The sequence below is a fragment of the Mobula hypostoma genome, chromosome 12, assembly GCF_963921235.1.
Source record: "Mobula hypostoma chromosome 12, sMobHyp1.1, whole genome shotgun sequence".
Taxonomy (NCBI): Eukaryota; Metazoa; Chordata; class Chondrichthyes; order Myliobatiformes; family Myliobatidae; genus Mobula; species Mobula hypostoma.
The window spans coordinates 104,260,061-104,286,770 of record NC_086108.1 but is presented as its reverse complement, the minus strand read 5'-3'; the positions used below and the strand labels follow the sequence as shown (position 1 = coordinate 104,286,770).

General features: G+C 42.8%; 1 long non-coding RNA gene across 1 annotated transcript; it reads right to left on the bottom strand.

Moving 5' to 3' along the window:
• Window positions 1-4,523: 4,523 nt before the first annotated feature.
• On the bottom strand, window positions 4,524-9,065 carry LOC134355262 (uncharacterized). Its single transcript, XR_010020001.1, has 3 exons — window positions 8,971-9,065; window positions 7,539-7,647; window positions 4,524-4,801 (listed from the first exon to the last, which is right to left on the bottom strand). It is a non-coding gene; the product is annotated as an uncharacterized LOC134355262 (long non-coding RNA).
• Window positions 9,066-26,710: the final 17,645 nt, after the last annotated feature.

Genomic DNA, 26,710 nt, shown 5'->3' with positions numbered 1-26,710 from the left:
TGCTGATCTATATAGATCAGCTGTCTTCCAGCGCTCCACCCACTCGCCACTTCCCCACCACGCTCCCCCACATGAATTCCAACCAGTCAAACCTTCTGCTTTCTCAAGACGGATCCAGGGAAATACCAGTGCTCATTTTTGTGTTGTCCCAGCGGAATTTTTCATTCCCTTCAGGTTTGCCAGCAGTGTCCAGTTCCTGGAGCCAAATGGTAACTATGGCTCCCTTTCTGTTGAGCCCTTGTAGTGCAAACTTCAATCACTTGTGTGGTCAGTCTTCTATCCCTGCCCACATTGTAATGGAATCAGGCACACGTCAAAGGCCGATAACACTTCAGAATCAGTAGAGTAACTGAACAATACTAAATGCGATCCCAGAATCCTTATCTTGTCTAGGTATGTTAAATAGCTCTGGCCCCTTACTGTGCAAAAGGAAGCTACGCTCTTCAAAGGTCTCAGTCGGCTGGGTTGGCTGCACTCTCTCCCTAAACGATCCTTGCCTGGAATACACACAAAATGTATTTTGTATGTATTAATTTGATTTCCAGCATCTGCAGATTTTCTCTTGTTTATCCTTCCCTGGTCATTATCTTTAACCCTTACCTCACTGCAACTTCCACTGCTGCTTATAAGACATAGGAGCAGAGTTTGGCCATTTGGCCCATCAAGCCTCTCAGCCCCAATCTCCTGCCTTCTCCCCGTATCACTTCAGGCCCTGACTATCAAACTCTGCCTTAAATATACCCAATGACTTGGCCTCCACAGCCACCTGTTGCCATGAATTCCATAGATTCCCACCCTCTGGCTAAAGAAATTCCTCCTTGTTTCTGTTCTAAAAGAACACCCCTCTATTTTGAGGCTGTGTCCTCTGGTCTTGGACTCCCCCACCATTTCCTGTAATTCTGTAATGTTTCCTGTAATGTTGTAAAGCAATAAAACATGAAAACTTCCAAGAGGAGTGAATACTCGGGGTATCAATGATTACCCACACCAGCCATAGTTTTGATATCCCTAGAATATACACTCAGTAGCCACTTTATTGGATAGTTCCTGTACCTATAAAGTGACCACTGAATGTGTGTTCATGGTCTTCTGCTGCTGTAGCCCATCCACTTCAAGGTTCGACATGTTGTGTATTCAGAGATGCTCTTCTGCACACCACTGTTGCAACGTGTGGTTAGTTAAGTTACTGTCACCTTCCTGTCAGCTTGAACCAGTCTGGCCATCTTCCTCTGACTTCTCTGATGAACAGGGCATTTTCACCCACAGAACTGCCACTCACTGGATTTTTTTTGGTTCTTTACACCATTGTCTATAAACTCTGGAGACAGTTGTTCACAAAAATCCCAGGAAATCAGCAGTTTCTGAGATATTCACTCACAACAAGCTGGAGGAACTCAGCAGGTTGGGCAGCATCCGTGGAAAAGATCGGTCGACGTTTTGGGCCGGAACCCTTCGTCAGGAATCAACCTGACGAAGGGTTCCGGCCCGATACGTCGACCGATCTTTTCCACGGATGCTGCCCAACCTGCTGAGTTCCTCCAGCGTGTTGTGAGTGTTGCTTTGACCCCAGCATCTGCAGATTATTTTGTGGCTGAGATATTCAAACCACCACTTCTGGCACTAACAGTCAGTCCACGGTTAAAGTCACTTTTCTTCCCCATTCTGATAGCTGTTCTGAACAATAACTGAACCTCTGGACCATGTCTGCATGCTTTTTTGCATTGAATTGCTGCCACGTGATTGGCTGATTTGATATTTGCATTAATGAGCAGGTGTGCGTGTAGCCATTGAGTGTTGAACATAGAATATTACAGCACAGTCCAGTCCCTTCAGTCCATGAGGTTGTGCCAACCTTTTAAACTACTCAAAGATCAATTAATATCATTGATCCCAAAAAAAGACAGGGATGCAATAAATCCTTCTAATTATAGGGCTATAAGCTTAATTAATGTGGACTATAAGATACCGACTAAAATACTGGCTTCACGATTAGAGGAAGTATTGCCATCTATAATTAATACTGACCAGGTTGTCTTCATTAAAGGCAGATCCCCAACTGATAATTTAAGATTACCGCACTTAATATGGCTGAACTCCTCAAGTAGTGTCCCAGTTACTGCCATCTCCCTGGATGCCGAAAAGGCCTTTGATAGGGTTGAGTGGAGATTTTTAACCACAGCCTTATCATTCTTTGGGTTTGGCTCTATCTTTAAATAATGGATTAGAATTTTGTATAAAAACTGCAGTTATTACAAATGGTATCATATCCCCATTTTTCAACATTTCAAGGGGTACACGCCAAGGCTGCCCCCCCCCCACTGTTATTTATGATTTTTTTGGAACCGTTGGCAATCATGATTAGGGCCGATCCAAATATTAGAGGGGTGAAGGGAGGCAGAAAGGAGCATAAGCTGATGCTATATGTTGATGATATTTTATTACTGATTAGTGACCCTTCTAATTCCTTATCCCCACTAATGAAAACAATTCAATTATATTCTGAGGTATCTGGTTATAAAATCAACTGCAATAAATCTGAGGCAATGCCAATGTCAAAATTGTGTTATTCAAATTCAGTATCTCAGTTTAATTTCAGGTGGGTGCCAGTTGGAATGAAGTATCTAGGGAACAAACTCTGGTCAGAATTTGGATGAAATAATCACTTTAAATTATGATCCATTACTGAGTAGGATAAGAAATAATCTGGATAAGTGGGGGGCACTGAGACTGTCACTCTGGGGTAAAGTCAATGTAGTTAAGATGGTCATAGCACCTCAGTTTAACTAACTTTCTATGATGCTTCCTTTAAATATATCAGATTTGATCTACAGGCAATATAACAAAATTATCAGTGGGATAATTTGGGATAAGAAGCCCAGAATTAAAATGAGTAAGATGTGTATGTCCAGGGACATGCGTGGGCTCAGTCTACCAGACGTCAGGGCATATAAATTATCCTTTGAAATGACCAAGTTAGCTAAACATTGGGACAAGGCTGATGTTGATTTAGATTGGGTAATTATAGAATGGAGCCTGGCTGCAAACATCCTCTCACAACATGTGGAAAACAAGACTAATCTAAATCCTATACTATTTCACTTAAGGAGTGTGTGGAGTACAATTCATAAAGCCTGGAGAATGTCACATTTAAACCAGTTGTACTTCTCACTCTGGAATAACCCTGAGATATGCATTGGGAGAAGAATGGTGTACTGGAAAGAATCGAAGATTAAAGGTGTTAATACAGTAGGTGATCTCTATGAGAACGGGATTTTTATGTCATATGTGGATTTGCAGAGAAAACATAACTTTGTAGATAAAGGGAATTTTTGGAAGTATTTACAAATGAGACATTGCATTAGTAGCATATTTAAGAACGGTGACCCACAAAGTAACTTTTTAACTGAATACTTTACATTACCACAGGAAGTTTATAAAGCATCAGTGTTTCATAAGATGTTCAAGCACTCTGTGGGTGAATCGTGTAACAATCTCAAAGCAGTATGGCAGAAGGATCTTGGAAGTGATATTGAAGATAATGAGTGGTCAAATATTTATCAAATGTGGGTAGACATATTAGGGAAGCGAGAGGGAGATTTATCCAGTATAAGATAGTACACAGATATTATTGGACACTAACTAGACTGTACAAAATGGGGCTTGTTGATAATAATTTATGCTGGAAATGTAAAAATGAGGTGGGCACATATTTTCACATGATTTGGGAGTGTTCCATGGTCCGTCCATTTTGGTGTAAAGTTCTTGATCTGTTGGGGAATTGGTCGGGTTCCGCACTGCCCTTGTGCCCATGGCTTTGTCTCCTGGGTGATAGGACAATGATACCTAATGTAAACAATGACAAATCTACTATTTTAAAGGTGGGTCTCATCACAGTTGCAAGGACTATATTGCAAAACTGGAAAAAACCCAGATGTCCCACTGTGAAGGAATGGACTGAGGAAATGATTAAGATTTCATCATACGAACACATGTTGGGAAGAATTAACAGTGAGGGAAAAGTGCAAGATGTGTGGGATCAATTTTGGTTGTATGTTAATTTAAACTTAAATTAGAGCTTCTTTCTGTCTCTAAGTTTTATTTGTTTTCCTTGTCATGGAATGGCTGTGTAAATATGCTGTACTGTATCTACTCTGTGAAGTGCTGTGCTGCTTTGTAAAATAAGAATAAATAATAATAAAAAATTGAATTTAAAAAAAGATCAATGTAACCCTTCCCTCCTACATAGCCCTCCATTTAATCTAATATCCATATGCCAATCTAAGAGTTTCTTAAATGTCCCAAATGTATCTGCCTCTACCACCATCCCTGACAGTGCATACTATACATCCACCACTCTTTGTTTAAAGAGCCAACCCCCTATACTCTCCTCCAAACATTTTAAAATGCTGGCCTCTCATTGCCATTTGTGCCCAGGGAAAAAGTCTCCAGCTGTCCACTCTACATGTCCATGCCGGTTACTTGTTCCTGAAGTAAATGACTCAGACACTTCGATGTTAGTGTGAACAGATCATTTTTCAACTTGATTGGACTTCCTTCTTCATAGATTAAATGAACAGGCCCATTGTACATGGAGATTTATATCCCAACTACCCACATCCAAGGGGTAAATTGACTAGAGATGAGGCAGATGAGGCTCAACATTTTCCTGTTGAATTCTTAAAATCTGTCACAGAAATCTTGAACTAAAAGAAGTAGCTCCAATCGTACTGCTCATGTTGAAGATGTATAGAATGTTGGTGAGGCCAAATTTTGAGTATTGTGTGCAGTCCTGGTCACCTACCTGCAGGAAAAATAAAATTGAAAGAGTATAGAGAAAATGAGATGGATGTTGGACCTGAGCCATAGGGAAATGTTGTATATGTTCAGACATTATTCCCTGGAGAGCAAGAGAATGAGGGGAGATTTGATAGAGGTATACAAAATTATCAGGGGTATAAATAGGGTAAATGTAAGCAGGCTTTTTACCAGAAGTTGACTGAGGCTAGAACTCGAGGCTATAGATGAATTAATTCAGTTACTTATTTATTTATTAAGATACTGCACAGAATAGGCCATGCCATCCAGCAATGCCCCAGTTTAATCCTAGCTTAATCACAGGACAATTTACAATGAACAATGAACCTACCAAGCGGCACGTAGTTGGACTGTGGGAGGAAACCAGAGCTCCTGGAGGAAACCCGCGCAATCACAGTGAGCATATACAAACCCCTTACGGGCAGTGGCAGGAACTGAACCTGGCTCACGGGCATTGTTAAGCTGCTGTGCCGCCTGGGGTGAAAGGTGAAATATTTAAGGGGGACCTGAGGGGGGTTCCTGTTCATTCAGAGGGAGGTGCGAGCGTGGAACAAGCTGCCAGTGGAAGTGGTGGATACACGTTTGATTGCAAGATTGAAGAGAAGTTTGGAAATTATATAGAGGACTATGGTACAGGTGCACGTCAACAGGTCTGGGCAGAAAAACAGGTCAGTATGGACTAGATGGGTTGAAGGGCCTATTTCTGTACTGCAGTGGTCTATGACTCTATAAATTTGGATGCACCCATACCAAGCATTGGTACAAGATTATCATTTCAAAGATTATTGCCACATATCTTTGAAGCTGAAATAAATACTGTTAATGACAAACGCAATAGATTCTGCAAATGCTGGCACTCCAGAGTAAAACACACAACATGCTGTAGGAACTCAGCAGGTCAGTCAGCCTCTATGGAGGGGACAAACAGTTGAACTTTCGGGCCACGACCCTTCATCAGGACTGGAAAGGAAGGGGAAAGAAGCCAAAATAAAAAGGTGGGGGAGACAGGAAGATCGATAAGCTGGCAGATGATAGGTGAAGCCACATGAGGGGGAAGGTAGGAGGGTGGGGGAGGGAGCATGAAGTGAGAAACTGGGAGGTGATAGGTGGAAAAGGTAAAGGGCTGAAGAAGAAGGAATCTGATAGAAAGGAGAATGGAACACGGGAGAAAGGGAAGGTGAAAGTGCAGCAGAGGGAGAGGATAGACAGGTGAGGAGAAAGGAAGAAGTGAGAAGGGCCAGAATTGGGAATGAAAAGCAGAGAAGGAGGAGGGTGAGAAATTGATAGAAGTTAATGAAATTGATGTTCATGCCATCAGGTTGGAGACTACGCAGATAGAACATGAGGAATTCCACCTCCAGACTGAGAGTGGCCTCATTGTGGCAGTAGAGGAAGCCATGGACCGACATTTCGGAATGGGAATGGGGAGAGGAATTAAAATAGTTGGTCACCATGAAATCCTGCCTGTTGCGGATGGAGCAAAGGTACTCAACAAAACTGTCCCCCGATCTACAATACTGATGCCAATTATCCCATTTGATCAGTCTTTTTCAATTCAGGCAACCTCAGTTCCCTGTTCAATTTAGTTGTGAAATGAGGTCCTCAAGGTTTCACAACAGCCTCTTCCCCACTGCCATCAGGTACTTGAACCAACCTGAGAGACCCTGACATGACCTTAGACTATATTTCTGTTTAACTCCCTCAAACCCTTTGTTAATGAGGGACAGCTTCTTCCCCACTGCCATCCAATTCCTAAATGGACATTGAACCCATGACTTCAATTCTTTTATTTATTTCTGTTTTTGCATTACTTAGCTGTTTAATATACATATATATAGTTAGTGTAGTTCAGGGTTTTTTCTATATTTATCATGTATTGCATTGTACTGCTGTGGCAAAGTAAACAAATTTCATGACATATGCTGGTGATATTAAACCTGATCCTGAAATTTCAATAAATAAATAAATTTGTGTTAACAATTAAAACAGTGCACAGCGGGGGGACAGCCTGCAAGTGTCACCATGCTTCCAGCACCAACAGAGCATGCCCACAACTCACTAACCCTATCCCTTACATTTTTGGAATGTAGGAGAAAACCAGAGCACCCAAACAAAACCCACGCAGTGACATGGAGTTTAGAAGAATAGGGAGGGATCTCACTGAAACCTTTCAAATGTTGAAAGGCCTAGACAGAGTAGATGTGGAAAGGGTGTTTCCCATGGGGGGAGAATCTAAGACAAGAGGGCACAGCCTCAGGATAGAGGGGCGTGCATTTAAAACAGAGATGTAGAGAAATTACTTTAGCCAGAGGTGGTGAATTTGTGGAATTTGTTACCATAGGCGTCTGTGGAGGCCAAGTCATTGGATGTATTTAAGGCAAAGCTTGATAAGTTCTTGATTAGACATGGCATCAAAGATTATGGGAGAAGGCAGAGAGTAGGGCTGATGAGGGGATTCAATTAGCCATGATTGAATGGCGGAGCAGACTCAATGGGCCAAATGGCCTAATTCTGATCGGACATCTTATGGTCTTATGAATTGAACCCCATTCCACCAATTGATCAGTGGCACTGTAAAGCATTACTTTAACCGCTACACTGTTGTGTCTCCCCTGTATTTGCCTCAACCATTTGCTTGGGCAGCTTATTCCATAGACAGTACATAGCAATCCTTGTGTAAAAAAGTTCCCCCTCAAGTTTCTATTAAATCTTTCCCCTCTCACCTGAAACCTATGCCCTCGAGGTCCAGCCTGGGAAAAAGAGCGCATTCCTGCTTGTAGTGTTCTCGTGCAGTGTGTTGAAACTCTGACTAAACACCAAGTTAAACCGGAGCTGATGAAGACAGAGTCGTAGTAAGGTTAATCATTTACTGTTCACTCTTCCACATTAACATCGTATGGTGAAAACTGTTGATAAAAAAAATACAAACATATACAGGCAACACACATCAAAGTTGCTGGTGAACGCAGCAGGCCAGGCAGTGTCTCTAGGAAGAGGTACAGTCGACGTTTCTGGCCGAGACCCTTCATCTGGACTAACTGAAGGAAGAGTTAGTAAGAAATTTGAAAGTGGGAGGGGGAGGGGGAGATCCAAAATAATAGGAGAAGACAGGAGGGGGAGGGATGGAGCCAAGAGCTGGACAGGTGATAAGCAAAAGGGATATGAGAGGATCATGGGACAGGAGGCCCAGGGAGAAGGAAAAGGGGCAGGGGGAAAAAAACCAGAGGATGGGCAAGGGGTATAGTCAGAGGGGCAGAGGGCGAAAAAGGAGAGAGAAAGAATGTGTATATATAAATAAATAACGGATGGGGTACGAGGGGGAGGTGGGCCATTAGCGGAAGTTAGAGAAGTCAATGTTCATGCCATCAGGTTAGAGGCTACCCAGACGGAATATAAGGTGTTGTTCCTCCAACCTGAGTGTGGCTTCATCTTTACACTTGCAAACCTCCGTCGGTTCAGATCGGTGACATCTCCTCCACAATCTCCATTAGCAAAGGTACACCATAAGGCTGTGTGCTTAGCCCCCACTCTACTCATTTTACACTTGTGACTGTGTGGTGAAACACCACTACAATGCCATAATCAAGTCTGCTGATGACACCACTGTCACAGGCCGAATCAAAGGTGGTGATGAGTGAGCATACAGGAGGGAGATTGAAAATTCTGGCTGAGTGGTGCCGTAACAACCGCCTCTTACTCAATGTCAGCAAGACCAAAGAGCTGATTATTGACTTCAGGAGAAAGAAACCAGAGGTCCATGAGCTAGTAACACACATCGAAGTTGCTGGTGAACGCAGCAGGCCAGGCAGCATCTCTAGGAAGAGGTACAGTCGACGTTTCAGGGTCTGTACCTCTTCCGAGAGATGCTGCCTGGCCTGCTGCGTTCACCAGCAACTTTGATGTGTGTTGCTTGAATTTCCAGCGTCTGCAGATTTCCTGTTGTTTACAAACGTCAACAGCGTCTGTTTCATTCTGGAGACCAGACACGCTCTCTCCTTTTAGCGAGTCTCCAGCCGCCCCGAGTAGCGGGCGAGGGGGTCGCGTCAAACTACCTCCGGGCCCGAGCCCATCCCGCGTTTGAAATTGAAAAGCCGGCACCTCCTTAACAGAAACCGCGTTAATATTTTTACTTCACATACATTCTTATGAACTTACGGCGTTGCTTCTATAATGTTTCTTTGTGGGTAGAGACGGAGCTCCCCACGATCACGCTGCACGCACGGAACCCGCCTTCACACCTTCCCGAACCGGAGGTTACACACAAGACGCGACGAAACCGGACGTGACGTCATCACATGCCGCGCTATACCATAGACAATGAATTTGTCTTTATTATACTGTAACTTAATTATAAACCTTTTACTTTAACTAGAAAGTAGTTACAAACAAATCATTTAAAACGTAGACCCAACAAAGTCATATAAGTGCCTCAAGGGCAACACAGTGCTACCTACGCCACAATAACTTATTTCAGTGTGTATGTTGAACTACATCATTTTAACCTATAATTATGGGGTTCAAACCTGAGATTTTTGCACAGTACTGTATTTGTCAACGTGGAGTGGAGAGCAAGTTTGTAAATCTGGCGGGATCAAAGGATGTCGGGAATGGTGAGGGGGGTGCCACGGAAGGACTGTGGGACAGGTGGGAGAGAAGGAGCGGCCAGGGGCAGGGGTTGGTACAGGTGCATAGACATCCAGTCCTGAGACACCAGGAAAGATCATTTGATTCCAGACCTCATCAGTTCCCCTCCACCACCACTCTGCTCTGCCTTGCGGAATTAGTCCTTACTCTTAATAATTTCTCCTTTGGCTCCTCCCACTTCCTCCAAACTAAAGGTGCAGCTATGGGCACCCGTATGGGTCCTAGCTATGCCTGCCTTTTTGTTGGCTTTGTGGAACAATCTATGTTCCAAACCCATTCTGGTATCTGTCCCCCCACTTTTCCTTTGCTACATCAACAACTGCATTGGCGCTGGTTCCTGCACGCATGCTGAGCTCATTGACTCCATTAACTTTGCCTCCAACTTTCACCCTGCCCTCAAATTTACCTGGTCCATTTCCAACACCTCCCTCCCCCTTCTTGATCTTTCTGTCTCTATCTCTGCAGACAGCTTATCTACTGATGTCTACTATAAGCCTACTGACTCTCACAGCTATCTGGACTATTCCTCTTCTCACCCTGTCTCTTGCAAAAACGCCATCCCCTTCTCGCAATTCCTCCGTCTCCGCCGCATCTGCTCTCAGGATGAGGCTTTTCATTCCAGGATGAGGGAGATGTCCTTTTTTAAAGAAAGGGGCTTCCTTTCCTCCACCATCAACTCTGCTCTCAAATGCATCTCCCCCATTTCACGCACATCTGCTCCCACTCCATCCTCTCGCCACCCCACTAGGAATAGGGTTCCCTTGGTCCTCACCTACCACCCCACCAGCCTCCGGGTCCAACATATTATTCTCCGTAACTTCTGCCACCTCCAAAAGGATCCCATCACTAAACACATCTTTCCCTCCCCCCCCCAGCTTTCTGCAGGGATCACTCCCTACGCGACTCCCTTGTCCATTTGCCCCCCCAAACCTCCCCACTGATCTCCCTCCTGGCACATATCCTTGTAAGCGGAACAAGTGCTACACATGCCCTTACACTTCCTCCCTTACCACCATTCAGGGCCCCAGACAGTCCTTCCAGGTGAGGTGACACTTCACCTGTGAGTCGGCTGGGGTGATATACTGCGTCCGGTGCTCCCGATGTGGCCTTCTATATATTGGCGAGACCCGCCGCAGACTGGGAGACTGCTTTGCTGAACACCTACGCTCTGTCCGCCAGAGAAAGCAGGATCTCCCACTGGCCACACATTTTAATTCCACATCCCATTCCCATTCTGATATGTCTATCCACGGCCTCCTGTACTGTAAAGATGAAGCCACACTCAGGTTGGAGGAACAACACCTTATATTCCGTCTGGGTAGCCTCCAATCTGATGGCATGAACATTGACTTCTCTAACTTCCGCTAATGCCCCACCTCCCCCTCGTACCCCATCCGTTATTTATTTTTATAGACACATTCTTTCTCTCTCTCTCCTTTTCCCCCCTCTGTCCCTCTGACTATACCCCTTGCCCATCCTCTGGGTTTTCCCCCCTCCCCCTTTTCCTTCTCCCTGGGCCTCCTGTCCCATGATCCTCTCGTATCCCCTTTGCCTATCACCTGTCCAGCTCTTGGCTCCATCCCTCCCCCTCCTGTCTTCTCCTATCATTTTGGGTCTCCCCCTCCCCCTCTCACTTTCAAATCTCTTACTAACTCTTCCTTCAGTTAGTCCTGACGAAGGGTGTCGGCCCGAAATGTCGACTGTACCTCTTCCTAGAGATGCTGCCTGGCCTGCTGTGTTCACCAGCAACTTTGATGTGCGTTGCTTGATTCCAAACAATTGGTTTATTGATCATTACAGAATGTCCCTCTGGTGCTTCCCACTCCTTCCTCTCTCCGTTCCCCTTTTCCCAACCATGATTCCCCTCTCCCAGCCTCCTTCCCACTCTCAGTCCACAATAGAGACCCATATCAGAATCAGGCTTATCATCACCTGTGCCACATATGTCATGGTTTGCTTTTTGCAGTGGCAGCAGTACAGTGCGATACATAAAATTATTACAGTACCGTGCAAATGTCTTAGGCATCCTAGCTCTATGTATATATGCTTCAAACTTTTGCACAGTACTGTATATATTTTAATTAGCTTTAAATTCCATGGCATTAACATATCAGAGGATCTGTCTGATATGTGTGACCAGCACACAACTGCCATCACAAAGAAGGTATGACAATGGCTCTATGTTCTTGGAAGTTTGCATAGATTCACCATGTCGCCAAAAACTTTGACAAATTCTATAGGTGCACAGTGGAAACTATCCTGACTGGTTACAACACCACCTGGTATAGAAGTACCAATGCCCCGGAATGGAAAAGTCTACAGAAAATGGTGGATACAGCCCAGTCCATCACGAGCAAAACCTTCCCCACCATTGAGTACAGTGATGCCACAAGAAAGCAGCATCCATCGTCAAGGACCCCTACCATCCAGGTCACGGTCTCTTCTTACTACTACAATCAGGCAGGAGGTACAGGAGCTACATCACCAGGTTCAGTAATGGTTATTTCCCAACAACCATCAGGCTCCCAAACCAATGAGGTTAACTTCACTCAACTCAACACTGAAATGGTTCCACATCTTTGCTTTGTGGATCCAGAGTTGGCTTGCCCGCAGAAGGCAAAGGGTGGTTGTAGATGGTTTGTATTCTGCATGGAGGTCGGTGACCAGTGTGTTTGCAGGGATCTGTTCTGGGTCCCCTCCTCTTTGTGATTTTTATAAATGACCTGGATGAGGAAGTAGAAGGGTGGGTTAGTAAGTTTGCTGATGACACAAAAGTTAGGGGTGCTGTGGATAGTCTGGAGGATTGTCAGAGGTTACAGCACAACATTGATGAGATGCAGAACTGGGCTGAGAAGTGGCAGTAAGTGTGAAGTGGTTCATTTCAGTAGGTCAAATTTGAAGACAGAATATGATATTAATGGTAAGACTCTTGGTAGTGTGGAGGATCAGAGAGATCTTGGGGTCCTTGTCCAAAGGACACTCAAAGCTGCTGCATAGGTTGACAGTGTTGTCAAGAAGGTGCATGGTATGTTGTCCTTCATCAGCCTTGGGATGTGTTCAGGAGCCGTGAGGTAATGTTACAGCTATATAAGACCTTGGTTAGACCCCACTTGGTGTTCAGTTCTGGTCACCTCACCACAGAAAGGATGTGGATACTATAGAGAGAATTCAGGGGAGATTTACAAGGGTGTGGCCTAGATTGGAGAGCATACCTTATGAGAGCAGGTTGAGTGCTCGGCTTTTTCTCCTTGGAGTGACAGAGGATGAGAGGTGACCTGATAGAGGTATATAAGTTGATGAAAGGTATTGATCGTGTGGATAGCCAGAGGCTTTCTCAGGGCTGAAATGATGAACACGAGGGGGAATAGTCTTAAGGAGCTTGGAAGTAGGTACATGGGGGATGTCAGAGGTACGTTTTTCACACAGAGAGTGGTGGGTGCATGGAATGCACTGCCGGTGATCATGACCGAGGCGGATACTATAGGGTCTTTTAAGAGATTCTTCGATAGGTACATGAAGCTTAGTAAAATAGAGGGCTGTGCGGTAAGGAAATTCTAGGCAGTGTCTAGAGCAGGTTACCTGGACGGCACAACGTTGTGGGCTGAAGGGCCTGTAATGGGCCGTAAATTTCTATGTTCCATGTTCCACAGACTCACCTTCAAAGACTCTTTACAACTCAAGTTCTCAGTATTTTGTCTTTTATTTCCACAGTGTGTCTTCTTTTCCACATTGGTTGCTTGTCAGTCTTTGCTGTGTATGATTTTTTTTTGTAGGTTCTATTATATTTCTTTATTTTTCCTGAAAATGTCTGCAAGAGAACGAATCACAGGATAGAGGATGGTAACAAATATATACTTTGATAATAAATTTACATTCAACTTTGAACTTTAAATTCGATTTTAATTCATTTGCAAGGAGTTTTATGTTAGAATCAGAATAATAATCAAATTTATTATCACTGACTTCCATGATGTGAAATTTGCTCTTTTGTGGCAGCAGTACAGTGCAAGATCTACAAAAATAAATAAAAAAGGTAAAAAAAATAAGGTTTAAAATATGGTTGCACGGTTCACCATCTCTACTGGGGCATGGGCTGCCGACAGCAGCTCGCCAAAGTCCTCCGGCGTGGGTCAGCCCTTCAAGTTCAGATGTAGGCCATCTATACACCTTCCAGGCGAAGATCTTTCCTCTCCCAGGGAAGAGGTCTTCAGAGCGTCTGTAGCTCTGGGTTTTTATGGGATGGATGCATTAGTCCCATGCCCAACCTCCTCCTTTCACAGCCAGGCTTCGGACCAACCACAGAAGAGTTAAACGTGATGCTTGCCAACTTAATAACCCAAGCATTCATGTGAGCATATAATTTTAACAATGCATGAGGTAAAGCACTTTATGACATATTATAAAGTGGATAAATCTTGTGGTTATGCTATTTCTATAGTAAGTGCTGATCAGATAACAGCCCTGAAGCCTGCTGAATGGTTTGCTGTGAGTGACTCTGATTGATATTATACTCATCATTTATACATTACTTTCCAGTGTTGACTCTGCTTTTCCGGAGAATTTCGCTTGCTATTATTGAGAGAAAATTTCTGTCATGGGTTGAGTAAGTGGTGAGGAAAACAAATGAGAAGCTAGCACTCATTTCAAGAGGACTTGACTATAAAAGCAAGGATGTAATGCTGAGTTTTAATAAGGCAAAGGTGAGGCCTCACTTGGAGTATTGTGAGCAGTTTTGGGCCCATTATCTTAAGAAGGAGGTGCTGACGTTGGAGAGGGTTCAAAGGAGGTTCACAAAAATGATTCTGGGATTGAATGGATTACTATGTGACGTGCATTTGATGGCTCTGTGCCTGTACTCACGGGAATTCAGAATGAGGGGGGATCGCATTGAAATCTATTGAATGTTGAAGGGCCTCAATAGACTAGATATGAAGAGGATGTTTCCTATGGTGGGGGAGTCTCGGACCAGAGGACACAGCCTCAGAACAGAGGATCAACCATTTAGAATGAAGATGAGGAGGAATTTCTTTATCTGGAGAATGGTGAATCTGTGGAATTTGTGGTTACAGGCAGCTGTAGAGGCCAAATCGTTGGGTATATTAAAGGCAGAGACTGACTCTTGATTAGTCAAGGCATGAAGGGATATGGGGAGGAGGCAGAGAGGGAAATGGATCAGCCATGATGAAATGGCAGAGCAGACACAGTGGGTCATGTGATCTAATTCTGCTCCTATACCTTACGGTCTTATGAGATCTGGTTCCTCTGTTGTTTTCTGAGTACATTGACAGTGTCCTACAGTACGGTGTCGACTGTGGTTTCAGAACAACCCTCCACCCTGTAAACAGATCACTGGATGAAACAGTGATGTCAGGTGACACTCAGTGCATTCAAGAACAGAAGAGATTCTAGAAATCCAGAGTAAAGCACATAAAACGCTGGAGGAACTCAGCAGTTCAGGCTGGAGAGGAATAAATTGTCAACATTTCAGGCCAAGATCCTTCATGAGGGCCCAGCCTCAGCCTAAGATGTTGACTCTTTATACTTCTCCATAGATGCTGCCTGACCAGCTGAGTTCCTTCAGCATTTTGTGTGCGTTATATTCAAGATTGAAGACTGTTTATTACACATGCAAAGGAGAACAAAATGATTGTTATTCCAGATCCAATGCAGCATAAAAAAACACAATAGGCATAGTATAAAAAAAACAATAATAAAATAATAATCCTATAAAACACAGTGTACAAGTAACTGCAAAGTGTGGCTGTATATACACTACAGTACTTTTCATGTTTTAGACATGAAAAAAAATTCTGTAAAGCATAATGCTTTCAAAAATAATGAAATTAAAAGTTTCTAAATATCAGAAAAATACTATAAAGAGCAACAAACAGTAAGAAAAATAAATCAAATCAATATTTGATATGACCACTCTTTGTCTTTAAAACTGCGACAATTTTCTTAGGTACACTATTGTGCAGTTTTATGAACTCAGTTGGTAGGTTGTTCCATCCATCTTGGAGAACTTGGCTGTCTCACTTGTTTCTGTCTCATCAGGTAATCCCAGACAGCCTCGATGATGTTGAGATCAGTGTTCTGTACCATCTAAAACCATATAAAAAATCTGGACTGCATAAAACTTTTGCACAGTGCTGTACGTACATAAGATTATCTTATATACTACACGTAGTTAAGTCTGTAAATGGCATAATTTTTAACATTTTTGACCTTTTGGTCAGGCTTAATCCTAGCGCTCAAGATCTTACTGTGCCTTCCCTCGCGTTTACTAATCCAATCTTGACTAGAGCACCCGACCCGGGTCAATCCTAGCACCAAGGTACTTTTTCCAGATCCTTGAGTCAATAAAATTGATGCCACCCCTCACTGAAGAGCCATTTACTGACAGAATAAAAAACGTGCATTTATACTGCTGGTTCTATAAAAGTCTGCAGTTTTATCAAGGTTCTCCGCAAGAACAATTTGTTCCTTCCAAACCCTCTAAGAGGACCACAACCTTGTCATGGTTTGGCAGACTTGTGTGCCTCAGTGACCTGGAGAGTTATGTTGACTGGGTTCAGGGTTTTATGCTTTGGCTCTTGGTGGGGTCACCCATGCCAAACAGGCCAAAGGATAGAGGTCAGACTAAGAATGGTCCACTGCTCCTCCAGGTTTGGAGGTTCAGCTCAGGGCTAACAACCCTGACTGGTCAAAAAACAATTGTTATGGAAACAGCAATGAAGAATCCTTCTGCATCTGAGTGTGACAGCATTCCTGAGTCTCCACCCGGGAACTGTACGACTGACAGTAGTGAAAACCGAGAGGAAGCTACTGGCACAATGAAGGAAGCCCTGAACACCACCAGAGATGTAAGAACTTCTTTGCTGCCCTAAACGCCAGCAGTGTAACAGGCAGTAAGTAAGTAAATAATATCCGAAAGCTCCATTCTCCCTTCTGGAAAGCACTATAGTGCTATTAAAACAAGAGCTTCACACCATATTAAAAGCTTCTTCCCCAGGCAGTTAATCTGATCAAGCATTCAACTTAGAACACCCCCACCCTCTCTATTGCCTCAGTGAAAGCTTTAAACCTCTTTTTATAATGCTTTTTACGTTGTAAATATTTGCTGGTATTGATGTATTTATATACATTTGATACCATATCTATGTATACTTCTAATTATTTTTATCTAATTCTTTATTCTTTATAATTGTTGAATGTTGTTGCATGTCCCACACCCTCTCCCCCGACCAACACACCAGAGCAAATTCCTAATACAAGTAAATGTATGTGGTGAATAAAGTTATTCCTTAATCCTTGATTTTTTTTGTAATTTTTTTTTGAAGTTCATCATCAAACAAACATTTCCATAAGATGTATTTCAGATATTGTACATATATATCATATAGTCATATTTGCCACAAATCTCCACATAATATTTATCTGAGGTATACACTTACAGAAAAGAGAGGAAAGAAAGAACAAGCAAAAGGAGAAAACTATGTACAAGTAGGGAGTGATTTTTTTTTACAACATATTCATTGATTTGTGAGAATAAAATCAGGCCTATGAGGTGTTATGTAGTTAAACCATTTTTCCCAGTAGGAATCAAATTGTTCCAACTTATGAATAACAGATGCTGTTATCTTCTCCATTTTGTAAATGTTCATTGTAATTTCCATCCATGCATTTAAAGCTGGGCTCTCCTGTGATAACCATTTCCTGGTAAGAGTCTTTTTACCAGTCAACAGCAGCATATTCATTAAATACTTATCTCTCTTCAACCATTCTTGAGGTATATACCCAAAATATATGGTCTTACTTCCTAAGGGTATTTCACTTTTAAAGATGTCTTGTAGGGCATTGTGTATCCCACTCCAATAGTCTTTGATAACGGGGCATTCCCAGAAAATATGATAATGGTTTGCATTTTGATTTCCACAATTTCTCCAGCAAACAGGGAGATTACTATCATAATGGTATTTCTGAGAGGGTGTAATAAAATATCTTATCAAGTTTTTCCATCTGAACTCCCTCCATTTCTGAACTGGTACACTTCCATTGATACCTCCATATTATTGTCCAGTCTTCCTCAGATATAATTATCCCTCCTTCCTTCTCCCATTTTGTTTTAATGTATGAAGTCGAATGTGCTTTAAGATTTGACAAACCCTTATACACACTTGTTATCTGAATTATATGCTTTTCGAAATAGCTCTATCAAACATGTACTTGCCTTGGTTACATTTTTAACCATCCTATTAACATACTGTCACATCTGTCAATACCGATAAAAGTCTTGTTTTTCTAATAAGTGTTTCTCTTTGAGCATTTCAAAACTGAACAGTGTTCCTTCTTTCATTATATTGCAAAGAACTGTTATTCCTTTAGCTGACCAGTCCTTAAATCTAGCATCCAGTTTATTTGGCATAAAATCCGTGTCATATGCACACCATTTACGAATTGAAAAATCTCCCTCTAGTTTATATTCTTTTAAAATAATTTTCCCTACTTTAAGAGTCCATTTCACCCATGGGTTATTAAATAGTATTTATGTACCTTTGTAGGTTGTTATCAGTCAAAATTGCCTGTATGGGGATGGAAATTATCCCTTCCTCAATGTTTTTCCATTGAGTGTCATATGATGGGTTGTACCAACATATAGCAGCTCTCAACTGTGCTACAAAATAATAATCTCGAAGAGAAGGTAGGCCCCATCCCCCCTTTTCCTTGGCTAATTGCAAAGTTTTGAGATGAACTCTAGGCCTTTTATCTTGCCATATATATCTTGATAACATTTTGTTCCATTCATTGAATTGATTTTGATTAATCTCTATTGGTAGGATCTGAAAGAGATATAATAATCTGGGCAGTATATTCATTTTAATAGATTCAATCCTTGAACTAAGACTAAAAAAAAGGAATTAGGTTCCATCTTGTTACATCTTCCTTAATTTTTTTTATACATAGGCTGATAATTGCATTCTGATAACTTTGCCAAATCTTTTGGCATAATGATGCTCAAATATTTGGAAGACTCTGTTTGCCATGCCCAGGGATATCTACTTTCAATTTCTCTTGGTGGGCTATAGTTATATGAAAGTAATTGGGTTTTATCTATGTTGATCTTGTATCCTGATAATTGACCATATTGTTCAAAGGATTGCATCAATTTAGGTAAAGAGTATGTTGGTTGCCCTAGATAGATCAAAATGTCATCCACGTAACAGGTCAATTTATGTTCTGTCCCTTTAATAGTAATTCCCCTGATATCTTCATTTTGTCTGATGTATTGAGCTAATGGTTCCAGATATAATGTGAAGAGTAGCGGTGACCATGCACAACCCTGTCTCGTGCCTCTTTCTAAGGTAAAACTATTTGATGTATCCATTGATTTTAATCCTAGCAGTGGGGTTGTCATATAGTGCCTGTATAGTTTTAATAATTGTGTTATGGAAACCAAATCTATGTAAAACTCTGTAAAGAAAATTCCAGTTAACCGAATCAAATAGGAAGAGGCGCAGTCGACGTTTCAGGCCGAGACCCTTCGTCAGGACTAACTGAAGGAAGAGTGAGTAAGGGATTTGAAAGCTGGAGGGGGAGGGGGAGATGCAAAATGATAGGAGAAGACAGGAGGGGGAGGGATAGAGCCGAGAGCTGGACAGGTGATAGGCAAAAGGGGATACGAGAGGATCATGGGACAGGAGGCCTAGGGAGAAAGACGGGGGGGGGGTGACCCAGAGGATGGGCAAGAGGTATATTCAGAGGGACAGAGGGAGAAAAAGGAGAGTGAGAGAAAGACTGTGTGCATAAAAATGAGTAACAGCTGGGGTACGAGGGGGAGGTGGGGCCTAGCAGAAGTTAGAGAAGTCAATGTTCATGCCATCAGGTTGGAGGCTACCCAGACGGAATATAAGGTGTTGTTCCTCCAACCTGAGTGTGGCTTCATCTTTACAGTAGAGGAGGCCGTGGATAGACATGTCAGAATGGGAATGGGATGTGGAATTAAAATGTGTGGCCACTGGGAGATCCTGCTTTCTCTGGCGGACAGAGCGTAGATGTTCAGCAAAGCGGTCTCCCAGTCTGCGTCGGGTCTCACCAATATATAAAAGGCCACATCGGGAGCACCGGACGCAGTATATCACCCCAGTCGACTCACAGGTGAAGTGATGCCTCACCTGGAAGGACTGTTTGGGGCCCTGAATGGTGGTAAGGGAGGAAGTGTAAGGGCATGTGTAGCACTTCTTCTGCTTACACGGATAAGTGCCAGGAGGGAGATCAGTGGGGAGGGATGGGGGGGACGAATGGACAAGGGAGTTGTGTAGGGAGCGATCCCTGCGGAATGCAGAGGGGGGGGAGGGAAAGATGTGCTTAGTGGTGGGATCCCGTTGGAGGTGGCGGAAGTTACGGAGAATAATATGTTGGACCCGGAGGCTGGTGGGGTGGTAGGTGAGGACCAGGGGAACCGACTGGGAGACCGCTTTGCTGAACATCTACGCTCTGTCCGCCAGAGAAAGCAGGATCTCCCAGTGGCCACACATTTTAATTCCACATCCCATTCCCATTCTGACATGTCTATCCACGGCCTCCTCTACTGTAAAGATGAAGCCACACTCAGGTTGGAGGAACAACACCTTATATTCCGTCTGGGTAGCCTCCAACCTGATGGCATGAACATTGACTTCTCTAACTTCCGCTAGGCCCCACCTCCCCCTCGTACCCCAGCTGTTACTCATTTTTATGCACACATTCTTTCTCTCACTCTCCTTTTTCTCCCTCTGTCCCTCTGAATATACCTCTTGCCCATCCTCTGGGTCACCCCCCCCCATCTTTCTCCCTAGGCCTCCTGTCCCATGATCCTCTCGTATCCCCTTTTGCCTATCACCTGTCCAGCTCTCGGCTCTATCCCTCCCCCTCCTGTCTTCTCCTATCATTTTGCATCTCCCCCTCCCCCTCCAGCTTTCAAATCCCTTACTCACTCTTCCTTCAGTTAGTCCTGACGAAGGGTCTCGGCCTGAAACGTCGACTGCGCCTCTTCCTATAGATGCTGCTTGGCCTGCTGCGTTCACCAGCAACTTTGATGTATGTTGCTTGAATTTCCAGCATCTGCAGAATTCCTGTTGTAACCGAATCAAATGCCTTTTCAGCGTCCACACTTATCACTATTGCTTTGATTTTATTTTTTTGTATATGATCCATAATGTGAAGTGTCCTTCGTATATTGTCCTGTGTTTGGCATTATTGTATAAAACCTGTCAGATCATTATGTATCAGTATGGGTAGAAACTCTTCTAATCATTTGGCCATGATGGAAGTAAATAATCTATAATCTACATTAGGAACGGATATTGGTCTAAATGACCTACGTTCCATTTTATCCTTGCCTTCTTTCAGTATAGCTGAGATTATCACTTCCTTCCAGCTGGGGGGCATTTGTGCCTTTTTTAGGTCCCAGTTCAGTGTGGGGAGTAGGACAGGAATTAACTCATTTTTAAATTCTTTGTACCACCATGCCAAATACCCATCTGAACCTGGCGACTTGCTTAATTTAAGCCTACTAATTGCAACTTTTAGTTCAACTTCAGTTATGTCAGCAGTCATTGTTCTATTTTGTTCTTCGCTTAAAGTGGGTAACTCTAGAGAATTCAGGAAGGTGTCAATTTGGGATATGCTTCCCCCTGGAACTTTGGAATATAGAGTTTTGTAAAACACTTCAAAAGCTTCTTGAAACAACACACATCAAAGTTGCTGGTGAACGCAGCAGGCCAGGCAGCATCTCTAGGAAGAGGTACAGTCGACGTTTCGGGCTGAGATGTCGACTGTCCCTCTTCCTAGAGATGCTGCCTGGCCTGCTGCGTTCACCAGCAACTTTGATGTGTGTTGCTCGAATTTCCAGCATCTGCAGAATTCCTTGTGTTTGCGTTTTTAAAAGCTTCTTGAATTTCACTTAGCTTATTTTTTTATCATTGTTGTTTTTGGATCCCTAATTCTATGAATTGTATTTTCTGCTGTCTTTTTTTTTTAGCTTCCAAGCCAGTATTTTCATAGACTTAGATCCACTTTCATAATGTCTCTGTTTCTGAAACATTAAATTTTTCCTGATTTCTTGCATAGCCAAACTATTAATTTCATTCCTAATTTTTTAAAATTTCCTCTAATGTATCCTGTGCCAAATTCAATTTGTGTTTTTTTCTAGTTCCTTCGGTCTATTTTGTAATTCCTCTAATGTTTTATTCCTTATTTTTTTCTTATATGAAGATATCGCTATAATTTTCCCTCTTAAGACAGCTTTCAGAGTATCCCACAGAATGGGAGGTGAAACCTCTTCATTATCATTGAATTCTAAGTAAAGACCAATTTCTTTTTTAATTTGTTCCTTAAAATAGGGATCATTGAGTAGACTTGAATTTAGTTTCCAATTAGTATTCTTTGGTTGTAGGTCAAAATCAACAGATAAATATATAGGTGCATGGTCACTTACATCTATTGTCCCAATTCCACAGGTGTTTATTTTGTCTTTGCCTTTTCCAAATGTTATAAAATAGTCTATTCTTGTATATACAGAATGGGGGGCAGAATAACGAGTGTAATCCCTTCTGTCGGGGAAAAGGTCCCTCCATATATCAATTAGATCAACATCCTCAAAAAGTGTATTAACTTTCTTATATAAGGATTTTGTTTCATAGGTTTTTCTATTGGAAGAGTCTAACTTTGGTTGTAATTGTAAATTTAAGTCTCCCCCACATATCAAGAGACCTTCTGTTTCCATTACCAAAATATTAGTAATTTTCTGAAAGAAACTGATATCACTTCCTGGGGGTGCGTATATATTCAATAGAGTAACTGAGTTTCCATCCATATTCCCCCTTACCAGAATATATCTGCCCTCCTTATCTCCCATTTTGAATACTTTTCCAAAATTTAGCTTGCTTGAGATAAGAATAGCAACTCCTCTCCTATGTCCTGATTTATATGAGGAGAAAAACAAATTAGTGAAGCCCATTCTCTCTAGTTTTCCATGCTCATTATCACTTAAGTGGGTTTCCTGTAAATATACTACATGGGCTTGTTCTTTTTTCATTTTGGATAGAATTTTACTGCGTTTGATTGGATTTAACAACCCATTGACATTAAAAGAAATTAATTTTACTTTGTACTTTTAGGGAACTGGAGCAGGAGCTGGATGACCTGCGGATCATTCGGGAGAATGAGGAGATTATAGATCGTAGCTACAGGGAGGTAGTTACGCCAAAGGAGCAGAGGACAGGAAATTGGGTCACTGTCAGGCGAGGGAAGAGGAAAGGACAGGCAGAGCAGGGTTCCCCTGTGGCCATTCCCCTCAACAACAAGTATACCGCATTGGATACTGTTGGGGGGGATGACTTACCTGGGACTAGCTGCAGTAGCCGGATCTCTGGCACTGAGTCTGGCTCTGCAGTGCAGAAGGGAGGGGGGAGAAAGAGGAGAGCGGTAGTGATAGGGGACGCGATAGTTGGAGGTGCAGATAGGAGGTTCGGTGGTCGTGACAGAGAATCCAAGATGGTTTGTTGCCTCCCAGGTGCCAGAGTCAAGGATGTCTCTGATCGATTGCATGACATTCTGAAGTGGGAGGGTGACCAGCCAGATGTCGTGGTGCTCATCAGTACCAATGACATAGCAAGGAAGAGTGAAGAGGTCCTGGACAGTGAGTATAGAGAGCTTGGTAGGAAGTTGAAAAGCAGGACCTCAAGGGTGGTAATCTCAGGATTGCTACATGTGCTAGGTGCCAGTGAGGGTAGGAATAGGATGCTCTGGAGGAGGAACAAGTGGCTGAGGAACTGGTGTAGGGGGCAGAGTTTCAGATTTCAGGATCATTGGGACCTCTTCTGGGGCAGGTGGGACCTGTACAAGAGAGACAGGTTACACTTGAACCACAGGGGGACCAATATCCTTTCAGGGAGGTTTGTTAGTGCTGTTGGGGAGGCTTTAAACTAGATTTGCAGGGGGATGGGAACCAGAGTGCCAGAGCTGACAGTGTGGCTGGGGTGAAAATAAATGATGTTGAAAGTTTAAGCAAATCCGCTGATAGAGTGGTGGTAAAAATCTTCTGAGATGTATATATTTCAATGCTAGGAGTATTGCGGGGAAGGCGGATGAGTTGAGGGCATGGATTGACACGTGGAATTATGATGTTGTAGCAAATAGTGAAACTTGGCTACAGGAGGGGCAGGACTGGCAGCTTAATATTCCAGGGTTCCAATGTTTCAGATGTGATCGAGGCAGAAGAATGAAAGGTGGGGGAGTAGCATTGCTTGTTAGGGAAAATATTACAGCAGTGCTCAGGCAGGACAGATTAGAGGGCTTGACTACTGAGTCCTTATGGGTGGAGCTGAGAAACAGGAAAGGTATGGCCACATTAGTGGGATTGTATTACAGACCACCCAATAGTCAACAAGACTTGGAAGAGCAAATCTGCAGAGAGATAGCAGGCAACTGCAGGAAACATAAAGTTGTGGTGGTAGGGGATTTTAATTTTCCATACATTGATTGGGACTCCCATACTGTTAGGGGTCTAGATGGTTTAGAGTTTGTAAAATGTGTTCAGGAAAGTTTTCTACATCAATATATAGAGGGACCAACTAGAGGGGATGCAATATTGGATCTCCTGTTAGGAAATGAATTAGGGCAAGTGACAGAAGTCTGTGTAGGGGAGCACTTTGATTCCAGTGATACATAACACCATTAGTTTCAATTTGATCATGGACAAGGATAGATCTGGTCCTAGGGTTAAGGTTCTGAACTGGAAGAAGGCCAAATTTGAAGAAATGAGAAAGGATCTAAAAAGCGTGGATTGGGACAGGTTGTTCTCTGGCAAAGATGTGATTGGTAGGTGGGAAGCCTTCAAAGGGGAAATTTTGAGAGTGCAGAGTTTGTATGTTCCTGTCAGAATTAAAGGCAAATTGAATAGGAATAAGGAACCTTGGTTCTCAAGGGATATTGCAACTCTGATAAAGAAGAAGAGGGAGTTGTATGAAATGTATAGGAAACAGGGGGTAAATCAGGTGCTTGAGGAGTATAAGAAGTGCAAGAAAATACTTAAGAAAGAAATCAGGAGGGCTAAAAGAAGACATGAGGTTGCCTTGGCAGTCAAAGTGAAGGATAATCCAAAGAGCATTTACAAGTATATTAAGAGCAAAAGGATTGTAAGGGATAAAATTGGTCCTCTTGAAGATCAGAATGGTCGGCTTTGTGCGGAACCAAAGGAAATGGGGGAGATCTTAAATAGGTTTTTTGCGTCTGTATTTACTAAGGAAGCTGGCATGAAATCTATGGAATTGAGGGAATCAAGTAGTGAGACCATGGAAACTGTACAGATTGAAAAGGAGGAGGTGCTTGCTGTCTTGAGGAAAATTAAAGTGGATAAATTCCCGGGACCTGACAGAGTGTTCCCTCGAACCTTGAAGGAGACTAGTGTTGAAATTGTGGGGGCCCTGGCAGAAATATTTAAAATGTCGCTGTCTACGGGTGAAGTGCCGGAGGATTGGAGAGTGGTTCATGTTGTTCCGTTGTTTAAAAAAGGATCGAGAAGTAATCTGGGAAATTATAGGCCGGTGAGTTTAACATCAGTAGTAGGTAAGTTATTGGAGGGAGTACTAAGAGACAGGGGCTTATTAGGGAGAGTCAACATGGCTTTGTGCGTGGTAGGTCATGTTTGACCAATCTGTTGGAGTTTTTCGAGGAGGTTACCAGGAAAGTGGATGAAGGGAAGGCAGTGGATATTGTCTACATGGACTTCAGTAAGGCCTTTGACAAGGTCCCGCATGGGAGGTTAGTTAGGAAAATTCAGTCACTAGGTATACATGGAGAGGTGGTAAATTGGATTAGACATTGGCTTGATGGAAGAAGCCAGAGAGTGGTGGTAGAGAATTGCTTCTCTGAGTGGAGGCCTGTGACTAGTGGTGTGCCACAGGGATCAGTGCTGGGTCCATTGTTATTTGTCATCTTTATCAATGATCTGGATGATAATGTGGTAAATTGGATCAGCAAGTTTGCTGATGATACAAAGATTGGAGGTGTAGTAGACAGTGAGGAAGGTTTTCAGAGCCTGCAGAGGGACTTGGACCAGCTGGAAAAATGGGCTGAAAAATGGCAGATGGAGTTTAATACTGACAAGTGTGAGGTATTGCAGATTGGAAGGACAAACCAACGTAGAACATACAAGGTTAATGGTAAGGCACTGAGGAGTGCAGTGGAACAGAGGGATCTGGGAATACAGATACAAAATTCCCTAAAAGTGTCGTCACAGGTAGATAGGGTCGTAAAGAGAGCTTTTGGTACATTGGCCTTTATTAATCGAAGTATTGAGTATAAGAGCTGGAATGTTATGATGAGGTTGTATAAGGCATTGGTGAGGCCGAATCTGGAGTATTGTGTTCAGTTTTGGTCACCAAATTACAGGAAGGATATAAATAAGGTTGAAAGAGTGCAGAGAAGGTTTACAAGGATGTTGCTGGGACTTGAGAAACTCAGTTACAGAGAAAGGTTGAATAAGTTAGGACTTTATTCCCTGGAGCGTAGAAGAATGAGGGGAGATTTGATAGAGGTATATAAAATTATGATGGGTATAGATAGAGTGAATGCAAGCAGGCTTTTTCCACTGAGGCAAGGGGAGAAAAAAACCAGAGGACATGGGTTAAGGGTGAGGGGGGAAAAGTTTAAAGGGAACATTGGGGGGGGCTTCTTCACACAGAGAGTGGTGGGAGTGTGGAATGAGCTGCCAGATGAGGTGGTAAATGCTGGTTATTTTTTAACATTTAAGAATAAATTGGACAGATACATGGATGGGAGGTGTATGGAGGGATATGGTCCGTGTGCAGGTCAGTGGGACTAGGCAGAAAATGGTTCGGCACAGCCAAGAAGGGCCAAAGGGCCTGTTTCTGTGCTGTAGTTTCTATGGTTCTATGGTTCTATGGTCCTTAGCCATGTGTATTTATCTGTCAATATCATTGAAATTAGCAGAATAAAACTTTATTGATCTACTCCCTGAACAAATAAGAACAAAGAAACGCGAATAATAAAAAAAGCCAACGGAATTGTAATTCCAAAGCTGAGGTCTCTAGTAGTTGACCCTGAGTTGAGATAGAGGAAACGACTAGCCATGGGGGACAGCCCCTCCTACCTGTGAGTTGAGGGTCCCCAACACAGGAAAGATTTCCCTGTGTATTCCTCCTATATATATACAGTATTCTCATTTAAGTGGGGGAAAAGGAGTGAATGA